The 17892-nt window shown below is 36.7% G+C and overlaps 1 pseudogene across 1 annotated transcript in view; it reads right to left on the reverse strand.

Annotated features, from left to right (window-relative positions):
- Positions 1–289: 289 nt before the first annotated feature.
- Positions 290–17892, reverse strand: part of LOC149263682 (putative methylesterase 11, chloroplastic) — a 36993-nt pseudogene continuing 19390 nt past the window's right edge. The window contains exons 2-4 of the transcript XR_016249710.1: positions 1441–1574; positions 967–1098; positions 290–712 (exon numbers count right to left, since the gene is read on the reverse strand). The product of XR_016249710.1 is annotated as a putative methylesterase 11, chloroplastic (transcript). The remainder of the gene's footprint in view (positions 713–966; positions 1099–1440; positions 1575–17892) is intronic.

Below are 17892 nucleotides of genomic sequence, written 5' to 3' on the forward strand. Positions count from 1 at the left end.
CAAGTTATTCCTCCTTCATCTAAAAATCTTCTCCCCACCTATATGGATTCACTATTTAAAAACAATAACAATTTAAAAACCAAGGTTTTGCTTTAAAATGTGTTTATTTTTTTTAAAAAAAAATGAAGATTTACTTGAAGAAAAAAACTACCTTTATTTAAAATAAATCTATTTTTTTTTCACTGAAAATAAGGATTTACTTGCATAGAAAAGACTACCTTTTCTCACATAGATTCGCAATTAAAAAAAAATGAAAATAACAAAATTTAGACATGAGAAACCAGCCAAACTTTTCTCCCAAACAACGAAACAGAGTGAGAGTGACATTTATTATCTTATTTATATATTTAAATTTTATTTAAATAAATACTAAATTTCTGATAAAGGCAAGCCTCCGAAGTTTTTTGTTCGATGTAAAAGAGGCTAATTGCAATCATAAGCAGTATGTGTTGGCGATCTCCAATAGCAGACTATGCAGCTTCTCCGGTGCAGAGAAGAATGGACTATGGTCTGTGTCCACACTGTAAACCTTCTCTGGTAGCGAATTGGCAATGAGCTCTTCTTGCCTGGCAAGAGAGAGCGCGTTATCTTTAAGAGTTTTGATATAAACTCTTGGAACAACCCCATACCGCTCATCTGTGGTCTCCAGTTCCAGGTTTGTGATGACCATGGTTGGAAATGGTCGGAGCAACAGAGAAGCCAAAGTGGCATCCTGTCAACATCAAATTATATTTAGTGCCGCTACTTTCAACATAATAATAATATATGATTATGTAATAATAATATATGATGATGTATTTTGATTTCTTTTAAGTAAAACGTTGTTAGTAGATTAATACTGTTAACTAATTAAAAGTAAAAGAATATACTTTATCAATATGGAGGTTAAAGTAGAAAAAATGTTATTAGTAGACATAACTAGTACCAAATTAATATAATCAACGCATAAAGAAAAAATAAACTTACCAAAGTGGAGGTTGTACCGTAGAATAAATCCTTCTGAAACTTTTTAGGCACTCCTCCAGATGTGGGAGGTTCTTCCCTGCCATTACCAAAGTTATATTCAGCTATCTTAGCCACATCTCTGTCCCGTTGAGTCTGCAAATGCAAAGACAATTAACAGGGTATTGTTTAAAGATTTCATATTTTCTTTAGTATGGTAGGTCACTATTTTAGTCTGAAAAATCAAACACTTTAATTTTTTTTAATGAACATCATCTCTTTAAATTAAATGAGTATCATCTATTTAATACTATATATGTAAAAATAAACAATTTTTAAATCAAATTAACAAATATGTAAAAAAACCCTAAGATTTCTTTTACTCAACTGTATCTATATTTTTATTTCATTAAAAAAACCATAAAATTTCTCTTACTCACAACTATATCTTTGATTTTATTTCATTAATTATATGTTTGTAAAAGCTAAAATCCTTACAATTTCCTTTACTCGCTGAATGGATTCTCCACCCCGAAACATAAAAGCGCAGAGATACACTGCTAGAGATGCGGGAAATCTTCAGATCCACTGGCTACGCTAACGCCTCCCCAGCTGTGTCCCACTAACACTATCTGTGTCTCCATACAAATTATAAAGTTCTGTCAGACAGAAAAAGTTTGAAAATTGTAAAATTTAAATTAACGCAGGCCCAAAATATTTGTATGCTCTCAGGACTTTCGATTTCAGCGCGCTTTTCATTCTTCAATTTTAGCAGTTGTATGATATGTTCTTTTTTATTTGTTGAACATAAATTTTTTAGTGCAACCTATTCTAAAAAAAGATATGTGAAGTGCGATAGTTTTTTATTAATTTTAAAATGATATAAAATAATTAATAATAAAGAGAAATATTATAGTTATGAAAAAAAAAAATTGAGCAAATTACATTATGATATATTCATATTGAACCAGTAAGTGTGATTTATTGTCACGATAAGTTGAAGAATCAAACTATGGCTACAAGTTAAATAGGGAGAGCAGATCTTCCAACAGCTAAGGATATGGACTATGGACCAAATTTTTTATTTAATACTATTTTAATTATAGTAATTTTAATAGCCAACAGCTAAGTTTGACTAGGAAATGGGACTAACCACTATATTTGACCATGTAAGGGCTAACTTTGACCAACCAATCTGATTCCACCGGATTAAAGATATGGACCAAATTTTTTATTTAATACTATTTTAATTATAGTAATTTTAATAGATAAATCCAATCCATTAATTAATATCTATTATTATAATATACTCTCGGTTCTTGAATGCTAAATTAATAATTTTATTATAATGTTTGTAGTATTAATAATTAAGAAAAAGTAACTATATTTATGTTAAAATGTTTCATAGTGAATTGTAGTAATAATATCATGAATTTCTTATCTTTAATATCCTTCTAACTGCAATATTAATGGATTTAATTAAAATTATATTATTATATTATTATTACTTAAAACTTAATAATCTTAAGTATTTGATGGCTTGTATATTTTTATAAGTAGAGCCTAATAACTAAATATGTATATTTAAGCTATCTGATAAATCTAGATTAGATAAATCTAGTAAAATTTTAGGGGAAGGAATATGATGGAAAATTCCTTAAAAAAACTAAAAAGGCAAAAAACCAAAAATTAAGGATTTATTACACTTGATATTGATATTGTAAATTTTATTATTATAGTATTCTTATAGTAGTATTGCTGATATTAATTTTAGAGGATCGTATAGCTTATTAATAGGACTTAATAAATAACTATAAACTTAATGCATACACAATCATTCCAATTTTTTCTTTTAGAAGATGGGAGACAAGGAGGAAGACACCGATTATAAGGAGAGGACATGATCCAGCACCTGCTTATCTTTCAGCCGTCATCTCAATTGAGATTGCTTGATCTTTTCTCAATCTCGGTGGCTTCTCTAAATTTCCGGTGGTGAAACTGCGGAACCTTAGCAATAAGCCGAGCCTCCTCAATACACACATGATGCTTGGTCTTCTCGCCATACTCTGCAAGGGCGGAAGATCAGGTTCTCCCATGTTTTAGGTCTGCTGAGTGCTCATTAATTCTCTGATTAATAAAGCGACCAGTCTCTCCAACATAGAAGGTCCCACAAGAACAGGGAATCATATAGACACCTTTCATGTCCTTAGGGTCGATGGGATCCTTCACCGATCGGAGGGAGTTACAAAGAGTGTTAAGAGGTTTAAAGGTCGAGGGAACATTATGTTTCTTAAGAATCCTTGCAATTTTATGAGTGGTCCCTTGGATAAAAGGTAGATGGACCCCTGAGGCTCGATCTTTAGGGTCTTTTTTGACCAACAAATTCTTGTTGGCTTTAAGTAAAGCCCTTTGACCAAGGTGTCTACTATAACCATTATTAACAAAGACATTGAGGAGATAGGCGTTTTCTTTATCGAGGATTTTTCATCAGAGATTCTCAACACGAGTAGCAAGTGTGTTGAGAACGCCCAACTTTTGAGCAGGGAAATGATGGGAGCTGGCATGAACATATTGCTCGGTATGAGTTTTATTCCGAAACACTTGGTGGGAGAGGGACCCGTCATTATTTTTTGAAATAAGAACATGGAGGAAAGGGAGCTGGCATGAAGATATTTCTCGGTATCAATTTTATTCCAAAACACTTGGTGGGAGAGGGACCTATCATTATTCTTCGAAATAAGAACATGGAGGAAAGGAAGGCATCCATCAACTTCTTGTTCCATAGTGAACTGAATGGTGGAGGATTGATTGTTAAGATGTTTGAAGTAGAGATCCAACTCATCTTGGCCATGAGACCACATGACATTCGTGTCATCCACAAATCTCTTCCATAGCTTAGGCAATAGCCTAGTTGAGGCTAGAGCCTTGGATTCAAAATCTTCCATAATTTGGAAAATTAATAAATTAAATTAAAATATGAAATTTTTAAGAGAAAAATTAATTATGAAGTGATTTATAATTGTGAAATGAGAATTTTGATAATAAATAGTTAATTATATCCAAGTGTAATAATAATTCTGATAATCAAAAGTTAATCATATCCAAGTGTTTTATTTTACCATGTTGAAATAAATGCTAATAAATATATTTTTTTGTTTGTTAGGTGGTGTGAGTCTTCAAATCATTGACAGGTGGTTTGAGTAATGGCTATCTATGAATGTCTGAGTCAAAATCGACTAGTAGTGCACTTGGGCCACACTAGCCCTTAGCATAGTTATATTTTTGCCGACAAAATTTTAAATTGACGATCTTTTCATCATGGAATACCTTACCAAAACACCGTATTACCTTTTATTCTAGGCCCATGAGCAAATGTTAATAAAATATTTTATTAACATAATAATATTTAGATAGATTAAGATTTCGTTTGTAAAGTGGTTTCAAATATCTATTTTTCTCACCAATTCAAGGAAACTAAAAAATAAATGCATAATTCAAATTTAAGAAATAACAACAACAAATTCTAATTAAATTTAAAAAATAGATAAAAAGATGTAAATATATGTTTTTAATTTAAAAAATAATGAAGAAAAAAATGTAAATATTATAAACATATATTTAGAATTTAAAATATAATGAGGGAAAAATGTAAATATTATATGTTAGATAACTAATTTTCAGGATTAACCTTGGGTCAGTTTGGGTAGTTATGAGTCTAAGAACTCCGAAAAACTAATTCAACTGTTTCCTATGTATTAATATGTATACATTGTACATCATTGATTGAGATTGATGAATATATATTTGATTTAGTAGTCTCAATTGTTTTATAGTGGTATTAGAGTGGGTTATTTTGCTTTGCTAATTGAATGAGCCACTAGTTTTGTGGTCATCTAGAGCATTGAGCAAGGGAAATAATTCAGGTAAACTCATGCAGAAGTGAGAAAGTGGGAACGAACAACGTGTGGAAGCATCGAAAGATTTGAAGTCTCGATGCAGAACATTAAGAAACCAAAACTTTCCCTGCTTGAAATCTGTCCATAGCATTGAATCTTGGTGTACGGTGGTTGGTACAGTTATAAAAAGGTGTGTTAACAATTATTGTTATTTTCCAAACAATAAATATATGTATGTGGTCATGGATCCTCGAATAGGTGATGAGTGGGATTCGTGTATTGTGCCTAAATTTTTTAACGCTTCTAGTTTCTATTGTGATCATAACCTTAAATCTGGAGTCTAGGACCGATTGTTGGAATAAATTTTATGGTGGCATGTATAAAGATATTACAAATATTTGTATCCGACACTCTATTAATTTTCTCTACCTTACACCGAGCATTGGACTTTTTACACCGAGTATTGGACTTTAATTGTGAATCGATTGGAGAAATTAAATGGTATAAGCACTGTAATGAATGTGTGATGCATATCATGCAACTACGTTTTACACTGAGCATATCATGCCACTGGTTTTTACATTGAGCATTGGATTTTAAAGGCGCAGATTGGTGACATCTAGGAATCGTTGTTGAAGTTAAAAGGAATCAGGGGTTTTGTGTTTTAACCAAGGACGATGTGTTGGGCTTACTGAATTAGATCATCATGACCGCTGTAATTTTTTTTGAGTTGGGGTTTTCGACCTAGACATGCAACAACGATCTGTTTAATTCCAGCATAGCTTGTTTAATTCCAGTACAGTAAAACATCCAGACTCGAGAGAGCGGCTCCATGCAATTATGTTCTTTCCCGCTTGGTGTGATAGAGCTCAAAAATGTCAGTACTAACTAAATGAAAAAAAAACCTCAGATCACTCTTGTGGAAAGAACAGGTACACAGTTATTTAATTAAGAAAAAATCTTTGAAATATGGAGTTGGAGTTTAAAAAGCATATTTTAAAATGTTTAGCGTGTTGGAATTAGTGATGATTATTTAAAGGGTGAAAAAAGTAAAAGAAAATTCATGATGGTAACTGTATCAACTATATTTATCACTGATGAATGAATGGTAACTGGAAGTTGGAGTTGAAGGCTGGGCTTAATCTGTTGTTTGAGAAACTGATGATTTTGCACAGGAACTATATTTTTTTTTTTTGGGTGATTATTTACAACATTTTCGTTTGATTTGCTTAAATTAATCCACCCTTGCCCAATATCCTGTTGATTCGATTCTCAATTTATGATTGAAGTGGATTTTTGTTGAATCCATGTTTGAAGTGGATCTCGACATACAGGTGCTAGATTTGTTAGCACAATAAAATCAATTCTTGATGTATAAAATCGTAAGTATTTTATTGAATTTTAAAAGAAGAGCCAGATAATGGATAGATGGAGATTTTTATGATGGATCTGTGCAACGCCGGAAAATTCTGGGGATGAAAAAAAGATTTTTAGTTCCCTCAATTTAGAAGATATTTTGCTTCCAAAACGTCGTAGAGAATTTCGAATCTTGAATCTTGAATCGGAGAACGATTATGTAGGATTTTCCAATGGAAAGGACATACAAAATGATGAAGAACTCATGGGAAGAGACCAACACCTTAGCGTAGATACAACACAAATAATTAAATGTTTTCATTGGCCTAGTTATCGATTAGAGGATATTATTTGCATGAATAGATATTGGTTCAATACAAATGATGGGAGTCGATCCGCGATGTTGAGAATACCTATGTATCCCCTAACTGTCAATTGATAAATTTTTTGCTTCAATTCCGTTTTCGTAAAAAAAAAGTTCCGTTTTCGTAAAAAAAACGAATGGATTGATTCAATGGAGTTTCAGGATATGGAAAAAATTGAACCAATCTGTTTGTTCTGTTTCATCAATGTGAAAAGATTCTACATCTCGTATCATATTTTGCCATAGGTTAAAACAAGGTGTTCCTCCAAGAAGATAGGAACAATCCAACCATTTTTTCTTAAATGGTCTGACGGAACGAATCAGAATTATTATATGAACCATGAAAATGAAAGAATGGATCTAATTCTTTTTTCTGACTCGAAAAAAAAATTAAGCCCTAGAAAAATTTGTGTTTTTTTTATGATCAATAATTTGTCCATTAGTTCATCTCTGATTCCCGATAAACAGAGAGGATAAACAGAGAGGATCTGTTGAATCTCAGGTATTTTATTTAACCAATCGGTTCCTAAGACTTACCCAACATCTGCAATTGCATGGAAGAGACTATTCATCCCAAAGGGGTTTGTGGAAAATTTTGAGCAAACCTAAGCAACTTGTTAGCACAATCTGCCAAAGGGAATATCGAGCGCTGCCTCTAGTGAAATTGCATTCAACTTTCTGCCAAATCTGAACAAAATTGTTCGTGCCTTAAACAGCCTCCGAAAAGTTGTTTTCTTCATTGTTTGACCAACGAGTAGTTAGTTGGTAGTTTTGGCTATGTTTGCTTATAATGTTGTGGTGTTCTTGAACTCTGGTAGTAAGAGTATTTATGCTAAGCAAAGGTTGGCTAATTGTTTAGTGGTAGTTTTTCCCTCTCCATGATATTATTTACCATGGGTGCAATTTATTTGGATTTTATTAAGTTTAAGTTATAGAGTTAATGAATATAAAATTAAGAAGGAAAAATTGCATTGTGGTTATCCCAACTCATCTAGCTACATGATGTATTAGAGGTCATTAGTTCAAATCTTTGTGGATACAATTTTTGAAGTTGTTAAGAGCACATATTTTTTGGAATAGCTTCATTGTTGATCTTACATTGTAAATGGATGCATTTTCAGTTGAACCCGACACCCAGTTAAATCATCGTCAATTTATTTGTATTGGGTGCATTTTCGGTGGTAGAAGACACCTTTTTTTCAAAGTTGATTGCTCGAGAAAATGTCAAAGTCAATGATTTGTTGTAGCTATTACGTAGTTTAGTGTCATCTAGCATTCATAACAGTGTCCAAGTCAGCAAGGACACGCTCTTTGACATTTAGTAATGTTTGCAAAATGCTAAAAGAAAAATTGAATTATTGGAGATAGAGTCCCAGTTTCAACGAGAAGAACTGCAAAACAAGATTTCTGCACTTGTTCTTGCTCAAAATAATAGTTTGTTTGAGCCTGATCGCTAGTTAGAAAATGATCAGAGTAATGTAGTGGTTTCAAAAGAAAATGCCACTGAATGTTCTTATGATAAGCTTGTTATTCCCAAAACTTTTGTAAGGCGATGGGAAGAGATTAGACACAATAAACACAGAACTAGTTTGGGTTACAAAGAGGATATTATGGATGTATCTTTTCACATTCCAGATTTTGCTGAACCGATACAATTTCAAAGTGTTGGATTTCTGGACGGTTTTGTTCCAGAAAAGTTGATAGATGCCAATAGCATAACATAGTTGGACATGTGAAGGATCGATGTTTTGATCTTCATCCATGTGAGCATTGTGGAAAGTGAAATCATCATACAAATAGATGTTCCAAAAATAATACTACTACAAGAGAGAAGGTAAATTTCAAATGTATTTCTTCTTGGGATTGGACGAAAACAACCAAGAATATTTACACGTCATATCAAATAATATGTTCCAGAGTGATGACCAAAATTGCACTAATGAAGAGTACTTCTCACCCTATATCCAACAAGGGGGGAATTGTTGATGGTCTACTATAGTTTCGAGTTCGAGATGTCAAGCGAGCTTGAGTCATATTTGAGTTGATTAAGCACTTCCGTGTTTGCAATTGTTCGAGTAACTGTTGTGATAGTTCTTGAGTTTGCGGACTACTTAAAACCACATTTTTGTTGTTGTTATGAGAGCCACTATTAAGGTTCCAAAGTTGGTTTTGGTTGAGATTCTGAGTTCTCTCATCTTGGTTTGTGGTCATCCTTGAAAACCATTTTTGAGAGACATTCAACTCTTGGCTGAGATGCATTTTTTCATTTTGAGCTCTCGTCCTTGAAATTTGGTATACCCCTTTGGATTAAGGGGGGAATGTTAGATAACTAATCCTTGGGATTATCCTTGGGTCAGTTTGGGTAGTTATTGGAGTCCAATTACTCACGGAAACTAATTCAATTGTTTCCTGTATATATTTGTAGAATTTCCAACTGTAGATCACCTGATAATGCAATATACTAAAGAAAAATACTTGATCTACTTCTACAAACAAACTTGCGGAAGCTTAATTGATTTTTAGCTAGATCAATCAGAACACATATAACAAAGAAGAAGAAATCATACACATGAAACACATAAGAATACTCAGGGTAAAGCCTCAGCTAAAAACCTCGATCTCTGTATTATCATACAAGTGGAAATATGTCTGGATTACACAAAGATTTATCTCACAAGCTATCCAGCTCTCAGTACAATCCCTCTGTTGCTCATAGACAATCAAAGGCTTCTCGCAAACCTTCTCCTTTGCCCTCCAAGCCTCCTATTTCCTTGCGCAGTTTCTCCTAGGGTCCAATGCTGCCACCTGTGAATTCACCTCTCACACAACTCACCAAACTCAGAAATAACTACGCAATACTAAAGGAGATAATTCCTTTTGCATGGATGAGTTTCCTATAAAGGAAAATTCCTCCAACTGATAGTACACTGTCCGTTCCTTTGATCTCAACTGGGTCTCTGACTGAACTCACATGCATGAGTTATTTATGAGAGAATATTCAATTATCTGAAGTGCAGCAGTTACATGCATGCATGCATTAACTAACTGAACTCACAATTAGTTCAACAAACTATTTTAACTAATCTAACTGGACTTAACTCAGTTAATTGAGCTAACTAATTACAACTCAAGGTACAACTCATCTTGATCTCCTTTAATCAAAGGATAACCTCCTCAATTAATGGGGAAACTATTGCATGTCTTCACATAGACTTCATGTTTGATTTCCTACAACTAATTAACTCAAGATGAATTAATTAATTACTTTTCAAACTGCTGCTAAGATCAATTTCGAATTTTAATTCACAATTTTAGTTTAGGGACTAACTAAAATTGGAATCTATCCCGAAATACTATTTATAGAAATGCTATTTTTAGCATTTCCATTTTTTCATTCCTTGTTGCTATATCCAACACTGGTACCTGAGATGCTATTTATAGCAAAGCGATTTATAGCATTTCTATTTTTAGCATTTCTTGTGGCCATTTTCAACACTCCCTCTCAACAAGAAAGGCATTCAACTCGAACGTGATCCTGAACCTTTGGAATGTTCTGCATGCAACACTTCTCCCAAGTGTTGTTCCTCCAGCAACTCTAGAAACGAAAAAATCTCCCAACTGACCTCCCTGTTGGGCTAGAAACATCCTCTGATACTGAAGCTTCCTCTGCCACTGACAAGTGCTCCCTCTGTGACCTCTGAGCTACTACAACACTCCATGCATCTTGCACCCTTGCGCACCTCTCTGTGCCATCCTCCACTGGTGTAACACTCCTGTGCCTCTCGCATTGTTGCAGCCTCCTAGCTCCGCATTGTCTTGGGATTCCTACACTGTAGCTCTCTCTGTCGCTCCATCCGCATCTATCTCTACCCACTCAGCTAGTCTTGCTACTCCTCGTTGGGGCTCCCGTAGCAAGGTCTAATCAAAGAGGTTGGGTACCTCAATGATCCTGCTCCTATTGCAACCTTCTTGGGACTGCCACTCAATATCACCCCACCTCCGAACTGGAGGTATGGATGCATGTGATCCCTCTACCCACTTGGCTCAAAATTTCCCCCTACTGCAGGTCTCTTCATGAGTGGATGCCTCCACTTGATCTCCTCTCAGCTTCTCCAATTGTGGCTACTCCACAACCTCCTGAAGCTGCTTCACCAATTGCGGCTCCTCCACAATTGTTTGAGACTTCTTCTGGCACTGTATGTTGAGAGGTAATGTACTCTCCCTCTCAACCACCAAGTCTCCATCAGTTGCCTTGCTCCTCAAGGCTTTGCAGTCATCTTGAACCTCAAGAGCATACAGGTTCTTGACTCGTCAACCGATATTCTTCACCTGTCTTGTGGTGACGTGTCTAAGGAAAACCTTTCCCTTACTGAAGACTACATCGTAGCCTTTGTCTTCTAGCATTGCGATCGACACCAAGTTTTTCCTCAGTCCTAGCACATACTTCACATCTGCCAAGGTAATGCGAGCTCCATGCTCCCTCTGAAAAACAACTGTGCCTACTCCTGAGACACTATAATTTTCATCATTACCCATCACTATGAGTATCTAGAGATCTTTCTCCTCCAAGGTACTGAACAAAATCTTATCGCGGGTCATGTGGAATGAAGCTCCACTATCAAGAAACCAACCACATCCCACCATGGATGAAACGATGCATGCGAAGAGGGTGAAATCCAAATTGAACTATGAGGCCAATGCCTCACCTTCAGATCCTTCCTTAGATCCCATCTTGGATTTCTTCAATGGACAATTTGTTGCAAAATGGCCCACCTCATGACAATGAAAGCATCACACTTTCGATCTGTAAAACTTCTTCCCACGATGGGAAGAACTCGATTTGGGATGAGAAACCTTCTCCTTCCCTTTCTTTTCCTTACTCGCTAAGGCACAATTTTCTTCATCCTCCTTGGATGAAGAACCATCTCCGATGCTTCTTTTTATCTCCTCCTGCATCAGATCCAACCAAAGTCATTCCTAATATGGCAGTTTCTCTATTCCATTTACCGAGTCTTGGTAGCTATGCTAGCTCTGAGGAAGACCGAGGAGAGCAAGACTCAACATGTCATCATCGACTGTCGTGATCCATACACTTCCAAGCTCATCCTTGCAGGTGGTGAGCTTGATCAGATATGTAGAGTTCGTGTCACCCTTTTCACACTTGATTTTCAAAAGCTTTTCTTTCAGTTCCAGCTTCCTCTGATCACTACTGTTTTGATATAGATCTTTCAATGTTTTCCACATCGAAAATGGTGTCTCCTTCCCATGGAGACTCGAGACTATATGGTTGCGAACTCCCTCCAGAAGGATTCTCCTCGCTCTAGCCACACATTTCTTCCATTCCACCAATTTTGTAGCATTAGTTGCTATCGGCTTGGGGACTTCTTGAGTAATGAAGTCCTTTAGACTATTGTCGTCTAATATTTCTTCCATGCGATCATTCCAGGCTATATAATTTGAGCTGCCTTCAAGAGAATTCTTGAGCCTCAAACTATTGAATGCCATTGGTGAAATTTGAGATGTGATAAGAATTCAAATTCTATAATCAGAAACTTCAAACTTCTCCCTTCTTTATATACTGTTCTTCGCTTTGATCACATTTGCTCTGATACCATGTAGAATTTCCCACTGTAGATCACCTGATAATGCAATATACTAAAGCAAAGTACTCGATCTACTTCTACAAACAAACTTGTGGAAGCTTAATCGATTTTGATCTACATCAATGAGAACACATATAATAGAGAAGAAGAAATCATACACATGAAACACAGAAGAATACTCTGGGGAAAGCGTCAGCTAAAAACCCTGATCTCTGTATTATCATACAAGTGGAAATATGTCAGGATTACACAAAGCTTTACCTCACAAGCTATCCAGCTCTTAGTACAATCCCTCTACTACTCATAGATAGTCAAAGGCTTCTCACAAATGTTATTCTCTACCCTTCAAGCCTCCTATTTCCTTCCACAGTTTCTCTTGGGTTCCAATGTTGCCACTTGTGTGAATTCACCTCTCACACAACTCACCAAACTCAGAAATAACTGTGCAACCCTGAAGGAGATAATTCCTTCTACATGGATGAGTTTCCTATATAGGAAAATTCCTCCAACTAATATTACACTGTCCCTTCCTTTGATCTCAACTGGGTCTTTGGCTGAACTGACATGCATGAGTTATTTATGAGAGAATATTCAGTTATCTGAAGTGCAGCAGTTACATGAATGCATACATTAACTAACTGAACTGACAATTAGTTCAACAAACTATTTGAACTAATCTAACTGGACTTAACTCAGTTAACTGAGCTAACTAATTACAACTCATCCCGATCTCCTTTAATCAAGGGATAACTTCCTCAATCAATGGAGAAACCGTTGCATGTCTTCACATAGACTTCATGTTTGATTTCCTACAACTAATTAACTCAAGATGAATTAATTAATTATTTTTCAAACTGCTGCTAAGATCAAATTCGAATTTTAATTCACAATTTTAGTTTAGCGGCTAACTAAAATTGGAATCTATCCTGAAATACTATTTATAGCAATGTTAATTTTAGCATTTCCATTTTTCCATTCCTTGTTTCTATATCTAACACTGGTACCTGCGATGCTATTTATAGCATTTCTATTTTTAGCATTTCTTGTTGCCATTTTCAATAGTATTAATATGTAAACATTGTACATCATTGATTGAGATTGATTAATATATATTTGATTTAGTTTCCAGTCTCGTGTGTTTTACATAATAAACATATGCAGAGAACAAGTTTTACTTTCTAAAAAGTTTTAGGTTGAAATGCACATGGTAGTAAAATATGTACAGTTTGCCTTAACGTTTGACTATTAATTTGTTACACAAAAACAAAAATTTGGTGATTTTTATTGTTATAATGTAGTTTTTTTCACTTTTATAATAATTTCAAATTTGTTTATTATTCTTAAATGGTTACACAAAGACATATTAAAATCATATCATTATTATTGTTATAACATAGATTTATTTTCACTTTTATAATTTTAAATTTGTTTAGTAATTTTCTATAAATATTTTGTAAAAATTAAACATTTAAGAAATTAGTATAACCACATTAAAAATATTAATGTGATTTTGTTGAAGCGGCTAAAACCACCCTCCAAAAATTTTCCTTAGCTTCGTTTTGGAGCCTTTCTACCAACCATCCTTAATAGCATGTCTTGTACTGTCAAGTACATAGGCTTCAATTGAGTTTCAGTGGCCTGTCGACCTATGCATATCAACCTGTTTGTCTCCCTCCCATAGGGCAGCATTCTAGACTTAGAACATTTGCTGGCGGAAACACTCTGCCAGAAAATTGTGCAATTCTGGAGGGGAACCAACCTTCCCTCTAGAGATTGCGCAAATCAACTGGGCAGCCTGCTGGGCTCCAGAATTGCACAGAATAGTTAGGCAGTCCTCCTTCAGAAAAATGCACAATCTGACCTGACACTGGGCCTCAGCCTAGAAATTGCACAATTCTGGGAGGCAGTGACCTGTTCAGCCTAGAAATTGTGTAATTCCTGACAGATAGCTAGCTCTACTCAACCCAGAAATTGCACAAATTTTCATCCCATGCTCACAAACCGATGCATGTGCCTTCACGTTGACCGGTTCCCTCTGGGACCAAGCAAACTTGATTTGCATCCATGGGTGGTTTTTACATAAAAATAGCAAAAGGTAGCATGCAAAGGCATCCCTAGATTTGAAGGATCTATTTTTAGCAGCTGGAGGTTACATGCAAAGATCATTTTAGAAACCTCTTGCCAAGTGTCACTTTTTCCCAGATTTGTGGCATCCGCGTCATAACCTTGATCTAATTAAAACTTATGAAACAAATGTTGCAGAGCTTATTCCTCACATTGATCTTGCAACTCTAGCATCCTACATTGCATCGAGGAGTCTTTAACACTTCTGGCTTAGCTATTTTAGGGTAAGTCTGCTTTTCATGTCTTGCGCTGTGTTTATGTCACTTTTTGTGTTTCACTTTGTGTAAGTGTTGTCTGCCTGATTTCAATGAGAACTTGCTATAATTTTAATGTATGTTAGCTTGTAGAAGCACCATTTCAGTTTTCATTTTCATCTCACTGTTGTCACATGCATGACACTGTTTTGCACCAACGGTCGTTGTTGCGGAAACCTGCTTCACACACATGCATGCTTTCCCGTTTTCTGAATCCTACACTTGCTTTTTTCATACATGACCATGCACACTTTTCTACACTCAATTTCACCATGCATTTAGACTTCTCATATTTTGAGTCGCTCGTTGGTGGGTCTGGGCTGCCTTGGTCTAGACCTTGCCTTGCCCGGCTAGAATTGCGCATTTCTAGAAGCGAAGGATCTACCTTCCCTCCAAAAATTGCACAAGTCTAGCCCAACCCTGACCTCCAGGCTTGCATTGCACAATTATCAGAGGTAGTGCCTTGCTCGCCCCAGAAACTACGTAATGTAGTTTTCTAGTTTGCATGTCACTGCTGACTGAAATTAAGCATTGAAAAATTTCAGTCTTCAGCAGGCCAGGCTGGAATATGCATTGCATAGTTCCAAAAGTCAGTCATCGAGCCTCCTGACAACTCAGACTATACCCTGTGAAGTTTCGGAAGTTAGCCTCCCAGCCTCCCAGTGAAAATTGTGCAATCTTCATAGACAGTCACATAGGTATGTTGCATGTCAGTCCTCTAGTTTGTTTTGGTTTTCAACTAACATATTTCTTGCCATAAGTGTTTCTATGTATCCACATATCACAGGTGTTTGTCTGCCTCTCAACAGCACAAGTATAATGGATTCCAGGAGAGCAGAGTCAATGAAAACGTTGAGAGCACGAACACCATTGAACGCACAGACACCATCACAAACGACAAAGCTTGGCATCAGTTCGCCACAGTTGATCATGGAAAGGATGTTGAAGAATTTCTATTACCACAACTGTCTGAGTCTTAGTGATAGCTTGCATGGCTTGCTCAAGCCTATTTTGTCTCACATGGGTACATGTGCAGATTGTATGTAACATCTTGTAAAGTGAAAGTCCAAGTGTCGATAGTTGAATGTAATAGTCATGTAGTAGGTGAAGAGTCATGAGGGTAGATGAAGAGTCACAAAGGGGAATGCCAAGGGTCACCCCACCCTTTGCTATTTATAGAACCTAATAACTCATTGTAAGGGCTTTTGGGTAGGTAAGCTTCTGATAGGAGTATCTTAGAGAAAGCTTAGAGAGTATTGTAATGAGCATTGGCTTCTCCACAGTGCAGAGCTAGTACATCTCTTTGGAGGAGCAGGCGAAAATGACTATAACGTTCCGTAATCGGGAGTAGTGGTTTGTCATGGTTGTACTGTATGATTAGAAATTTCACTTCTTAATATAACATCGTGTTGTAGCAGCTACAACCACCCTACAAAATTTTGGCCTGCACCAATTTCGGAGCCTCCCTTGAAGAGTTTAACTTGATGAGTGCACACACTTGAGTTCACTCCGTAATCTCATGTGAGTCTTTACATTCGCCTTGCTTGTTTATTGAATTCAAGTCCCTGCATGTTGATGTCTGAGTCAGGCTTGCAACTTCGTTCTAGTTATGCTCAAAGTCTTTGCTTCATATGTGTTTGTTGTGTTCACCATGAAAGCATTTGCTGCACTCACACACAGAGTCACATTCATTGTCGTGCAAGCGTCATCTCAATCATGAACAAACAACCATGAGTGTCTCACTTGTCGCTTGCACCGTCGGTCAGTCATGTTGAACATGTGTATTTGGATGGTTTGGCCATTTCATCATCAAGTCATGCGAGTGTGCGTTCGTATGATCACCTATGCATCTTTCGATTGTTCACACACTTAGTCATTTTTTCGCTGAAGTTCGAACGACCAGACTCCTCACTAACAGCTGGACCATCACCCTACTTTCGACTCAATTGACCGTGAACCAAAACAATGCAGAAGCAGCAAGTTAATCCTTTCAAGCTACGTTGCCCACAAAAACTCAATCAACTCTCATGCTGGCCATCTGGACAGTCGGACCCAGCAGTGAACCCGGGACTGACTCCCTTAAAAAATTGCGTAGAGGCCATTGACCTATCCCATTGAACTGACTGAGGAAATTTTGCAGATAGGTCGAACAGACACCAAGTGCCCATCCCTGTCTCCTTCAGAAAATTGTGCAGCTTTCCCAGTCACTCATCTAGAAAGTCAACCAAATGTTCATCTTAGAAATTGCGTAGTGCTCACGAGCAGGCCTTCCGCTGCCCATCAATCAGCTCAGCTCAGAAATTGCATAGAGATGATCAGAAGATTGCATGTTCCCTCCAGGAATTGCACAATTTCTACTTCCAGTCACTGATCAACCAATTTCCAGTTCCCTACGGGAATTCCATAGTTTTGGTTGCCAGTGACCCCAGTAACCAACTACCAATTCCCTTTGGGAATTGCGGAGTTTTGGTTGCAAGTGACCCCAACATCCAACTAGCAGTTCCGTCTGGGAATTGCACTGTTTTGGCTGCCAGTGGCCTAGCAACCAACTAGTAGTTCCCTTTGGGAATTGCACAATTCTAGCTACCAGTCTCTCGAGAAGTTCCCCAGAAAAACTACGAAATCCCTACCTACTAAACCTTCATGCAGCGCGACACGTTTCTCTAGAAAATTGCACAAATCTGGCTATCTAGCCCCTGCTTACTAATCATTCTGGAAAATGCAGAGAGCATGCCTGCCTTTCCCTCTTGCAACCCGGACTATCCCTCCCAAAATTTGTGTAATTTTTCCTCCCAGCCAAGCCACATCTTGCAGGCAGTCAGTGTCAACTCAGATTGTCTGTTTCCATCCCTCAGTGACTCTTGCAAAGTTTTCATCAGTAGTTGCACAAAGCCATCATCCCACATCACAGCCCTGCTCCCTCTCACGGTCACCTGTATCCAAATGATCATGTGTCATGGTAGACTAGGACATTTTAGATTTGATGTCGTCTCGTCATGAGTGACTGCAGGTACATCTTCACCAACAAACATGTCAAGAAGACGAATGGGAGCACATGTAGATGGACAAGTTCACCAATGGATGAATGAACGAAGCATGCGATGTGGACGAACATGATGAACATGCACCTTCGCAAACAAATGAGCCTGTCAAGCCTTCCAGCATGAAAGTAAGGAACAACATGCTAAAGGTTCATCAAGCGAACCAAGGACCATCTAAGACTCTGTGCACATCACCATGTGGAGGTGAAGCTATGATACAAAATGAAGAAATCCATCACTCAGTAGCACTGTAGCTCGATATGTAGTCCAATAGCAGCACGAATGTACCAACATTGTCATGTCAAGTCATGT

The sequence above is a fragment of the Pinus tabuliformis genome, chromosome 6 (assembly GCF_031772625.1).
Source record: "Pinus tabuliformis cultivar Carrire ecotype Pingquan chromosome 6, CPIR1, whole genome shotgun sequence".
Classification (NCBI taxonomy): domain Eukaryota; kingdom Viridiplantae; phylum Streptophyta; class Pinopsida; order Pinales; family Pinaceae; genus Pinus; species Pinus tabuliformis.